General features: G+C 43.7%; 1 protein-coding gene across 20 annotated transcripts in view; it reads right to left on the bottom strand.

The window, feature by feature from the left end:
- The window catches only part of KIFC3 (kinesin family member C3), a 49,322-nt gene extending 37,400 nt beyond the window's left edge, over positions 1 to 11,922 (bottom strand). For 2 of the 20 annotated variants that reach the window (XR_015950559.1, XM_088672107.1), the window contains exons 1-2: positions 6,603 to 7,895; positions 5,904 to 6,369 (exon numbers count right to left, since the gene is read on the bottom strand). The gene's annotated coding sequence lies outside the window, so the exon portion shown is untranslated. Of the gene's footprint in view, positions 1 to 5,903; positions 6,370 to 6,577; positions 7,942 to 11,751 lie in introns of those variants that run through there. The other 18 variants (XM_088672106.1, XM_035118667.3, XM_088672104.1 and 15 more) reach the window with 15 other exon arrangements.
- Positions 11,923 to 12,767: the final 845 nt, after the last annotated feature.

Below are 12,767 nucleotides of genomic sequence, written 5' to 3'. Positions count from 1 at the left end.
TAAGATGAGAGTATTTTACAATATTTTACCAGGCGGAAGAACAAATTCCAAGGCATTCATTCTCATTTATCATCTCAACTGGTGTCATTGTAATATGATGCACTGTAATAGAAGATAATTTAATTAACTTAATAGCTGCAAGAATCAAAGGGACTACCATAGAAATGCAGCTGGATTGACTGCATGGGGAACCTGATCGTGCAGGTAATCCCTACAAAAAGAAGGGTTGAAATCACAACCTATAAGCTGATAGGTGGTGAGTTCAAGTCTACTGGATTGGCTGCACAACCTGTGAGAAACTTGGATCATGCAGCTAATCCTTGCAAAAAGCAGGACTGAATATTAAGCCTGCTGGATTGGCTATGCAACCTAGTTTCCAATGAGGAACTCAATCGCCCAGCAGATACCTGCAGAAAGGAGCTTTACTAACACTAGGCTTGGGGCTTGTAAACCAGAGCATAGGCTTCTGTAGTTTGCATTTGGATCACCTAACACCAGCTAATAAACAGGAAAGTACACTGCAGACCAAAGTTTATATGCTATCTGCAACGCAGTCGCACAGCAAATGCACCACAAAAATCTAATCTGGAGGTCAGAGGTATGCATGACAGTGGAGAGAGCTATGACCATAAACTATACACAGAACCAGCCTGTGTCTCTGTCTCTCCTGATCCTCTGCTTAATTCAGCACCTGGTTTGCCACACCCACCCAAGCTTCAACAGCTGTCCTGACTCCATGGCTCCACCTATCTATCTCAACTACTAAGGCTGTGAGAGTAGCTGCTTCTATGAGGCTCACTGAAGGCACAGCCCAAAATAGCAGCAAATGAAGTGATCACTCTATATGCTGCATCAACCACCTGGGGATGACTGAAGAATTTCAGCATTAATTTACAGGAAACATTTTATGTGCATCAGGATGCATTTTTATTAGAAGCAAAACAAGTTTACAGGGTTCTGAATAAATAAAGCAAAAGGCTGCAGCAAATCAGATGCGAAAGTAGATACAGAAAAGAAAATCTCTTTGAAGAACTTTATTTTTTTTAGTGTCTGATCTCAATAATGCTGACAAGACAGGTTGCTGCAATCAGGAGTCATCCAACAGCAGACCGGAGAGTCAGAAGAAAATACTGGCAAGGAAAGAAACCCAACCAGTCAAGGATTGTGTAAGACAGGCACCTGTGCCAGATCCCCAAAGAAAGCACAGCAGGCAGGAGAATGGGATGGTCCCAACACTTGAGAGGAAGGAAGCTATCATTTGGAAGGCTCATAAGACTCTGGCTGGCTGGCAGGCACCCAGAGACAGCAGAAATGGAAATGCCTCACACCAGCCTCCTCACTTCCAGTGCTTGCTCATCTTGGCAGCCGTGTCCATTTTCACCGACGTACAGCGTATTCTTAATCCCAGCAGTACCAGGGCCCAAGACAAGACAAGGGACTGTGTGTTTGCACTAATTCCCCTAGCCTCAGGATGAGAACTACCACTGACCATAGACAAGCAGTCTGAGTAGACTCCACTACATCCAGAACAAGCCTGATTAGCAAATCAGTTGGGCCAAGGGGAGGGGGGGGAGATTTTCGCAGTCAGGGTTTTCCCTAAAACTGATAAGCTGAAATTTTGCTACTTTTAAAAATATTTTAGTTTTCTTACAGTCACTGCCTGTGCAGTGTGCCCTTTACCTGTCCTGCCCCACTTCCCATATCATACCTCCCCCTACCCTTATTTTCATTATAAGGGTTGTATACTAAGTGTATATTGAGCTCTAAAATCAAAGGCATTTCAAGCGAATTTGAACTTTTAATCCCCGTTTTATTATATTGTGTATTTTAAGTGGAGGAATGCTATAAAATGCAGTTTTATTATAATTTGCAAACCTGCCACTTTTTGATAGTTTCCAAATAGTTGTTTTAAGTGGGGAGCTGCAGCTAATGGGTCAAACAGCATAATAACCATAATTTCCATAACCATAAATTAATTAGGTGTTCTTTCCCCTTTATTTTAAGACCTTTAATAATGGCATTACATTAACTATTATCACTGCTGCCAAAGGTCGCATAGTGAGGACAAATAATAATAGGGCAGTGGGGCATGCCTTCTTAGTACCTCTAGATTTTTTAAATGAATTTGGATTCATAGCCATTTATTCTAACCTTAGCTGTAGAGGGTTGGTAAGTGGGTTTAATGGTATTAGTTAGTTGTGGTGCTAGATACAGGAGAAACCTATTTTCTATATTATCAAAGGTTTTAAAGGTATCTATAGCTACCTTTTCCATTGTTGAGAGGAAAAACCTGCTCATGCTTCTGAGGCACAACAAACCTACATTGGTTTAAGACTCATGCAAGGGAATGCAGCTAATAGGTAATTATCAGTGTTTTTTCCAAATGATATTGCTTTAGAGAAGTAATTGAAGCTATAATTGTATAAAATAAATACATGTTTGCAGAATTGATAGGACTCGAATATTACTTCTATCCATCTTGGGAGCAGAGAGAGACAGAGAATTTCTGGGGGAACACAGAACTTTTACAAAATGTCTCTGTGTTAGGCACCCAGTGTGCATGTGCAAACACACACACACACACACACACACACACACACACACACATTGATATGGCTGTTTGGGTGGGGCGTGGAAAGTGAAGGAAGGGCCTCCGTATATCAGTCTTTAAGGAACAACAATAGGAGAGGGCTATCATGCTCATCTCCTGCTTGGCTTCTCTTAGAGTTCTGGTTGGCCACAATGGAAAATGAGGTGCTGGAGTAAATAATGTTTGGACTTGATTCAACTGTGCTCCTCTTTATGTTCTTGTTACAGGTAGGTAGCCATGTTGGTCTGCCGTAGTCGAAACAAAATTTAAAAATTCCTTCCAGTTGCACCTTAGAGACCAACTCTGAAGAAGTGTGCATGCACACAAAAGCTCATAACAATGACAAACTTAGTTGCTCTTTATGTTCTTGTGAGAGGAGACAGAGGCACATCAGTCTCAGATATAATTCCTCCTTGCTCCTGGGAAGAGTGATATATTATACACAATGGACACTACTAGATCTGTAGGGCAAACTTAAAAGGGAAAAGCAATTGAAATAAATGGCCTGCTATTCTGTACAGTGGTACCTCTACTTACGAATTTAATGCGTTCCGAACACACATGCGTAAGTCAAAAAAAATTGTAAGTCGAATCCCATAGGAATGCATTGGGAGAAAAAAATTGTAAGTAGAAGCAACCCTATCTAAAAATTCGTAAGAAGAAAAAATCCTATCTAAACCGCATCCAAGATGGCGGACGGAGCTCCATTCGTAAGTAGAAACATTCGTAAGTAGAATTATTCGTAAGTAGAGGTACCACTGTATTATGAAGGGCTGATATTCTGCATTTTCCCACAGAGAAATCCAGGAATTAGTGACCCTGCCCAGTAAGATTCCCCTTGTATGATAAGATAAGGTATCTTTATTGTCATTGTCCCCCTTGCGGGAACAACGAAATTACTCGGTTGCTACATCCACTCAGATAAAGCATTCCGCATAATCCAAAATTACAAAACCTAATTAAAAACAGTAAATATAATACAAAAATAACAAGTAAAATAAGATGACTTATATGGGACAGGTAGGAAGTCAAACTGGAAATCAAATTACTACTTTTACAATGGACAATATGTGCATGTGCCAATGGAAGCTGGAAGAGAAACACCCTGACAAACTATTTATTGAAGCACATGAATATGGAAGAAAGGCCATCCCGCCAAACAATCATCACAGCTTTTTACAACCATATATCAGCAGAGATGCCAGCATTAATCAATTAAATTAGTGCAGAGGCCAAGAATCACAATCACAAACCAATCTGCATCTCTCAAGGAACCCGGAAAGGTACTGGGATAGGAGGCTGGAGCAAACTAGTGCAAACGTCAGTGACTACCATCAATGCTCCATGTTATTAGGTAGAACTGCTAACTTATTAGCATTGTTAATCACCTGGTCATTTAACTGATTGAAAGTATATCTATATTAATAAAACCTCAATGTAATTGCCTTTGAGGGATCTTGACAGAAGCAAACTATTTATTTCCACCAAACTCTGAGGGAAATGGGATACTCCCCACAACAGTTGCATACCAGAATCACAATGGTTTTGAGAACTAAACGAGGTCAAGAACTATCAGCAGTATGAAATATTCAGGTTTAAAAGACACCTTGACATTGACTGCAATCTTCAGTTGCCTTCAATGCTACTAAGAACCTTTGTGATGCCACTCTAAAAGTGTCCCTCTTTGCTAGCTTTGGATACAAACTGGAAGGAAAATCCATTAGATTACAAAGGGTGGGATCCGGGAACAAGCTTGTGGGGCATCCATGGCTGAATGGCTTTTCACTGCTTTGAATTCAGTAATATTTGCTCATTGTTATTCCCAGTGATTAACAGGAACTCAATTTTCAATCTGCAGTTAAAGTTTAGTCAATTAATTGTACTGATTAAATCAATTCAAGTAGGCAATCCTATTACACGGTGGCATCTAACATGCCATGTAGGGACATAACAAGGGGACAGACACTCTCTACCTATTAAACAATTCCCTTTCCCAGTGCTGTTGTGAGGATGAAAAACAGTTTGTGATGCAAGCTAGAAATACAGATAAAAACAATAGCATTACTATAAAGTAATACAGATAAAAACAGATAGCATTACTATAAAGGTGTATGACCAAAAATTCTTGTTTCCAATGCCAGTATGAATGGAATTAATGCTTTGCTATGTATTATTTTAGTTTAGTTTAGTTGCTTGAAGCATGCTTTAATTGTAAAAAAGTAAGATTCCCCCCTACATATATGCATGCCATAAAGGCACATACAATCTTCGACCTTTCTATTAGGAAAACACAGCCAACCCAATGTCAGATCACTCAACTATTTCCACACATACCAGTCAGACACATGTTGGTCCTATGCATCTGACTCAGTTTCCTCAAGGAGTGACTAGTTAAGAAAAAGTGAACACACTTGCAGAGCCTTCTGTTCCTCCCTGCTTCTCCATGAAAGACAAATAAGTGATCCCACAGATCTCTCCTGAGTCCGTAATGGGGCAGTGAAGAAATGCACAACAACCATAGCACATCATCCCTAAACTTGCCTGAAAGGTACAGTCTCTGACCTAGAAGCCTTTTGCCCCAATCCCAAATGTCCAATTGTGTTTACTCATTAGTGACCAAAGGCCCTTTGTCTATGCTCAGAGGCATTATAACCTTTACAGCTTCACATGTTTCAGGACTGAGTTCTGGCATTGAAACTTGATTTTGGTGCTAAGCTCTGGTGAACTCTAGCTTAAGCCCTGCACAGAACTAGGATGGAAAAAGATACATATAGCTAACTGCACAGCTCAAGGGTAGTCCTATATTTTCTTCTGGTCCAATTGTACATTCCTCTTTCCCAGAATTTCAGACATATTGTGACATTAGCGGATTGTCATCCTTGCTGTATATGATACGCTTTTAATACTTAAGAGAGGAAACAGGAGAGAATATGGAACATAAGAGTTAGAGGTTCAAATATACATGTGAAAATTCTACACACCCTATTTGTTTATTTCTCTCTCAACTGAGCTTCAGCATCTAGCCCTAGAGCAGGCTTCCCAAACCCTGATACACGCCAGATATTTTGGGTCACAACTCTCACAGCACCAGCTCTGCTGGAGTAGACAATATAGGTGAGGCAGATGCAAGTAAGTCCAAAACCTCTGGAGCACACCAGGTTACAGAAGTCTGCCCTAGAGTAATGCCAACGGTAGAGAGGAACCAGAAAAAGGATGCTGTTCTGACTCAACATGTAGACAGCAAGCTAAACAGCCACCATCAGTTCAATAGGCATAAGTCCCTTTAAAAATGTGTCAAATCAAATGCACTTACCCAGCTTTATCTGCAGTCAAAGATAACAAAACCACAAGGACAAAGTGAGGCCACGTGCTTTTCTCCAATGTAAGCCAATGATTTGTCTTTCCAATGCTGTTAAAATGTAACTTTTCTCTGGAGGAAAGAGTAGGGACAAAAGTCTTCGTCCTCCAGCCTGGCAGTAGCACCTTTGTCTGCCAAGCCCTGGAGTTGCCTAATTGTTGGTGTCTGTTTTAGTCTTTCTTCCTCCGAAACCCTCCACTCATCTGTGGCATCTAGAATGGAATGCCAGGAATGCAGCAGTGCTGGTTACTGAGTCGCTCCTGGCAGCAGCAGCAGCAGTGAGAAAAAGGGTGGAGGAGGCATGAAGGATGATCCAAAAGGCAACACACACTCTGTGTTTGGTAGGAGGTGCCTTCCCCCACAAGTTTCTCACTCAGACAGGTCCCAGGTCATGACGTGGGATTCTAAGGCAGGCAGGCATCTGCAAGAAAACAGAACAGGTATTTCAACAGGAGGCACAGTTCCAAAATCCCAGAAGTTAGTAAACAAAGACAAGATGCACAGATGTCTTGGTTGCCCCCGAATTAAGTGCTACTTTTTTTGTATATAACAAAAAGATGCATTTTTAGCATTCAATGCCTGCCACTGGACACTTTTGTACTTGCAAATCAGTAAGGCTGTTTCCCCACCTGAAAAATGTAGCTAGCAACCTACGTTTCAGGGCGGGATGCTGGTTGCAGCCTTTGTTCACTCTGCGGTGTCTGACCACAAAGGTGCTTCGAGATGTCACTCCAGTCAGTGGTTGAACAAGAGGCTTAAAAAACACTCATCGGAACGTAGCTCGCTGCCCTCTGTGCCCTTTCTGCCCACCTACCGGGACTGGTAGTAATCAGAAAGGGCACCATAACAAGTTCAATTTAGAATACCAATCGTGCAGAGGCTTCCCTGACATTCTTTTCCATTTGCAATTCATTGGTGGCCCTAGGATTGCTGATTCTCTCCTCAGCAGCATTACCCCATTGACTGGCACATTCGGGATCAGAAACGCAAACCTGGGCTCTAGATGTGCCGATTCCCCGTGACAAGCCCAAGAGGAGGATCAGCTCCTACCAGAAGGCACAGGCAGTCCTCTGTCTCCTTAAGCTGGGCAATTTTCGGGCCGGCTCCTGGGAGTTTGACTAAAGGAGGGAAAGGGCTGTCCTGCCAGCCTCCCAGCCTGACATTTACCGAGACAGGAGAGGTTCGACGGAGACTTCCGAAAACAGGCGCCTGCTTCGACTCCGAGACAGCTGAACCCCTCCTGGGTTTCGGGTCAAGCTCCCCCGCCGCCCTCCCTCTCACATTCCAACAGCAAGCCGCGCCCCGAAATTAGCAACAAGGGTGCAGCCTATAAAGGTTTGCAGTCAAAGGCTAACGGAGGGAAAGACAAGCTAATCGGGAGGTGCCCGGTTCAGACGTGCCAAGAAGCCTGACCGACCGACCAACGCCGGAGGAGAGGCAGCACGTTCCGAACGCGGGCGGCGGGCGGCGCCCAGGGGCCCGGCGAGAAGCACCTCCTCAATTCCTTCGTTGTCGCTGCGGCGGCGGCGAATGCGCGCGGAAACTCCTCGGCGAGCCGCTTCAAACTGGCCACGGCGCTAGTCCCTGGCGTTGCGTCCGGCCGCTGGCGAGTCAGGAGGTTCGCCCTAGCTAAGGACAAAGCTAACGCTCTCTTGAGCCGCCGTCCGCCTCGCTCGGAGCTCCGAGGCAGGCGTGGCCGGGGCTGACTCGCGTCTCGTCAGGATCCTTCGCGCGCACGTGGCCGCCCCTCCCACCCCCTCAGAAGACGTTGTAGTCGTTGGCTTGTCGGCCAGCCGAAAAACAGCGTCCCCGAGCGACCTCCCTCCTAGGCCCGCCTTCCCCTTATCTCTTAGAAAAAGGAGGAGAAAAAGGCCCGGCCCGGGACAGGCGCCTCAGGGAGAGAGTCTGATGGCAGAGCATTGCTGTCTAGGCAGCCCATGCTGCCGCGCGCACGCGCGCTCCCGGCAGTGGCAGAGCCTCCGCCGCCCGCTTTGCAAGGAACGAGCGCCTACTTGCCGCTCGTTGCCATGGCAACCCCGCCTGCTCCGGCCTTCTTGAGGAAGCGCCGGGGACGAGCACACGGGCGTGGGGTGGGGCTTTTTTTGGAAAAGAAACCTGCAATTTTCCCCTGCAAGTGGGCTGGGCGCGGCGAAAGCCAGCCAAGGCAAGGGTACTTTGGTTTCCCCCGCGCCACCAGTAAATAACGGCATTCATTTGCCTCAGTGGGAGTGAGAAGCTCCCGCTGTTCTTTCCCCCACTCCAGCAGCGGTGCTTTTACTTTCCTGGGCAAATCCTGGCCTCTATTGGCCACCTTGGGAGTGTGGTGGAATGTTCGGACAGGCATGTTTATTGTATGATTTTGTTCGTTTCATAAAAATGTTAATTGTAAAAATGCAAAGCAAAATACCCAAAAGGATTTGCAAAAAGAATAAAGCAGTAAAATTATCAGTTTAAAACTGCTGTCTCATTCAAAGCTATATCATCACCACCACCATTATTTTATTTCTTAAGCACTCCCTCCTCCTGAGAGCCTACCGGTAGGGCAGCTGGCAACAACACAGCATTAAAAACAAAAGTAGATCCAGGGTGCTACCAGTAAGAAGGCCTCGTCCAAGTGGGAAGGTAAACAGTGTTTCCGTGTGCTGCTCTGGTTCGCCAGAAGCAGCTTTGTCATGCTGGCCACATGACCTGGAAACTGTACGCCGGCTCCCTCAGCCAATAACGCGAGATGAGCGCGCAACCCCAGAGTCGGTCACAACTGGACCTAATGGTCAGGGGTACCTTTACCTTTACCTTTACTGGCACCACCAGTCACTAGCAGCCAGAGCAATGCTTTCGGGATTATTATACAGTCAAACTTCGGTTGTTGAACTTAATCCGTTCCGGAAGCCCATTCGGCTTCCAAAAAATGTTCAAAAACAGGAACACTTCTGGGTTTTTGACGTTCAGGAGCCAAAACGTACAGTAACGAAGGTGTTCAGGAGCCAAGGTTTGACTGTAACATGATCCCATTATTCTGCACTAGTTGCAACTTCTGAAGTGTTTTCTGGGGAAGTCCAATGTAGAGCACATGGCAGTAATCCAGGCAGTTTTTTATCACAGCATAAACTCATACCCTCCAATATTTCTTCAATTAAAATAGGAATGTCTCATTCCATAATGATCATTTTACTATTTATACACTATACATCTTACTGGGTTGCCCCAGCCACTCAGCAGCTTTCAACATATATAAAAACATAATAAAACTTTAATCATTTAAAAAAACAAAAAAAACCCTTCCCTATACTGTACAAGATTTCCTTCAGACGGCTCAGAGGTTGGATAACTCCATACCCTCCAACATTTCTCCAATGAAAATAGGGACATCCTAAGAAAAGTGGGACATTCCAGGATGAAATCAGAAACTGGGATGGTTTATCTAAATCAGAAACATCCATGGAAAATAGGGGCACATGGAGGGTCTGTAAACTACTGTGGCCAAATTTGTTTGTTTAGTTGTTTAGTCGTGTCTGCCTCTTCGTGACCCCATGGACCAGAGCACGCCAAGTTATCACAGTACAAAAAGCTGTAGTCTCCCTCCCCTAGGAGAATGGTTTTCTTGAAGGTTAGGTACACCTTCAGAAAGTTAAGAGCTAGACCTTGGCAAACAGTGTGAGCACACAACCTCCCTTATCATTAGCTCACCTGATCTGAAGCCAGAGCAAAACTTCTGCTCTAACCTGTCCCCTCCCTGCCTGTTTTTAGAACCAAGTGTGTTATGAAATAGACTATAACCCTAACATGCATGTATTGAGTTAATAATATCCTGCCTTTCGTGTGAATCCCAGAGTTGGTAATAACAATATAGCCGTACCTTGGTTTTTGAACAGCTTAGTTCACGAACAACTTGGAACTCAAACATTGCAAACCTGGAAGTAGGTATTCTGGTTTATGAACTTTGCCTCGGAAGCCGAACATCCAGCATGACTTCCACGGCTTCCGATTGGCTGCAGGACTCTCCTGCAGCCAATCGGAAGCCGTGCCTTGGTTTCTGAACATTTCAGAAGACGAACAGACTTCCAGAATGCATTCTGTTTGAAAACCAAGGTACGGCTGTTAAAAAACCCAACAGTGATAAAAAATAAAAGAAAGAAACATCTAACAAACCCAATGAAACAATCGGTTGTAACAGATAATCAGCAGTACATTATAACCACATTATAGTTGTATAGGCACCGAGCTACTCATAAGAGCCCTCGTAAACAGGTGGGACTTAGATTGGCTCCAGAATGTCAAGTCAAGTTTGAGTTCTTACTGTAGTCTTCACAACCCAGCTGGCTGGGACTGATAAAAGTTATACAGTAGTCCTAAATGGAGGGCACCGGGTTGGCGAAGGTTGCACTCAGATGGATATATTTGAATCAACACATGCATTTCATCTAGCAGAGTCTAAAAACAAGGGCAGCAGCTTAATTCTGGGTAGGATTATGGATGCCTGATACACTCCCTCACTACTGGCTTTGCAATTAACAGTGACAAATGAGGATCACCACTGCACTGAAACCTGATTACCTGAGAAGGGCAGTAGAGTAGCATGTTGAGATGGCTTAGATGGACTGATACTGTACTGGCCAGACTTCCCCTCCACCTCTTTCTAGTAGTACTGTAATGGGTCTGTTCAACAGAGAAGCTTTCTGTGTTACTGTGTTTGGATTTGGAGCAGTAGATTCCCTGCTTCACTGGCAGTCACGGGGTCGTTTTTTCAAATATAGGTTAAACATTTGCCTGAGGCAGTAACTAGCAGAAGGCACACTAAATATAGGCATGTTTAGATTTCTGTCTCCATTGCACTCTGCTGTGCAAATAAAACACGAACTGGCTTTCCTGAACTCATAAGGTGTATTCACAATTTGAAGGTTTTCGTATTTGTTTCTCTAGAGACTTCAATAGCATGAAACGGGCTTCTTCATATGAATCATCATTTCTTTTAAGAGTCTTCACCACTAAGGCATGCATCAGTTTTATTTTAAATGAACACAAAACCAACGTGAACTGGAGCGGACAATCCTCTATTGCCTTGACAGCATTTCCAGCTATTAGCTACACAATTTCTTTTTTGTTGAAAGAAATGTATTGTCTTAAAAGAAGAATCAACTACAATAAGTTAGCAATTGAGGAATATCAACTAAATACAGTACAGACTAAAATAGATCAACAACAATTCAATATGCTTTGGGGGGGAAATAAAGGTTCAGTAAGTGTTTAATTCACGGGATGCGGGTGGCGCTGTGATCTAAACCACAGAGCCTAGAGCTTGCCGATCAGAAGGTCAGCAGTTCGAATCCCTGCGACGGGGTGAGCTCCCGTTGCTCAGTTCCTGCTCCTGCCAACCTAGCAGTTCAAAAGCACATCCCAGCAGCTTAATTTAAGGAAGGAGGGAAGCATTTTTGTTGCTGCTAATTGTAAACTCAGATGATTTCCAGCAAATCAGCCCCAGACCAACCAATCTAGATCCCAGTCTACCTTCAGCCTACCACTGCAATAGATTAAGTCCATGAAGACAGAAGGCAAAAGCAGTGAGGCAACTCCCAGACTACAATTCTTCAGATACATGTACAGTATGTGCTGGAACAATGAATTATGCATTTATACTGTTTAATATATACTAGCCCCATATTTGAACTGAGGAAAACCAAGGCACTGCAAGAGCACGGTATATTTCCCTTTAAGAATTCTGCCCAATGATTCAGTGACTGATCTTGACTTCATAGCTGAGAATTCTTAAGCAGAAATAACAGTTGTATTTTAATGATACAAGTACCTTTTGCCATATGCAGAGTGCTTCTCCTTCAACTGCAGCCTTTCTCCTTCCCAGAAGCAGATCTTATGTGAAAGCCGAAGGAATTTTCTAGAAATTAAGCACTGATTCCCCCTTCTGTTGCCAGGAAACTCAGCCACAGAACACAGACATTTTGTTTTATTCCACATACCAGCTGATTCCTAGCCCCCCCCCCCTTGCAGCAACTCTTCAAAACAAAGCAGCTTCTTTTTCTCATGACTCTCCCCTCTCTGAACAAGCACTCTGCAATCGACCCGATTTGCACCAAGACTTACCAGGCCTCAGCCCATGCACCTTGTCTTGAGCACTAGCGCTGAGTCCTGGAGCATGGGAAGAAAAGTACATCCCAGCATGTGCCAAGTGCCTTTCTGCCACTACTGAGTAACTGCAATCTCTTTCTCTCACACCCCTCATTCAGGAAAAATTTGAGTGTGGGCCCACTGTCAAGTGCCTCTGCAACAAACCCACTTCTGGTTTCCTCGCCTTTGCCACATAACTCCGCTCACTCCAGCAAAATATAAATAATGCCCTTTTATTTTATTTTAAAAGTACTTACAGCACAGTGAAAGAGGGACTTTTCACTGCTCATATATTATTGTGCTTCCCTCCCTCTCTCTGTAGTTCAGGCCACTGGGGGAACAGAATGAATATCAATAGCTGGAAGGAAAGGAGGAGAAATTCATTTGGTTCACTAAAATGATAAACCTTCCCGTTTCTAACTTCCTGAAGCAATAAGTGAACCTGAACACAGTTACCCTTCACAATCTGCACATCTGAATTTTTTTATGATGCAGTTTTCCTACCATTGAAGTCCACATAAAAGGTCATACATTAGTGAAAGTAACTATAAAACTGTATTTGTATTAGGGAAACATGCTTGCAAAAATGTGCACACTAGGCCAAATTGCGTACAAAAAATGCATATATTAGGAGAAACATGCATACAAATTCATACCATTTTTAAAATGTGGACTTTTAAAATAAAAAAAAATTGCAAA

Source organism: Zootoca vivipara, chromosome 6 (assembly GCF_965207765.1).
Source record: "Zootoca vivipara chromosome 6, rZooViv2.hap1.1, whole genome shotgun sequence".
Classification (NCBI taxonomy): Eukaryota; Metazoa; Chordata; class Lepidosauria; order Squamata; family Lacertidae; genus Zootoca; species Zootoca vivipara.
The sequence above is the reverse complement of the archived record's forward strand: the minus strand, read 5'-3'. Positions and strand labels throughout refer to the sequence as shown.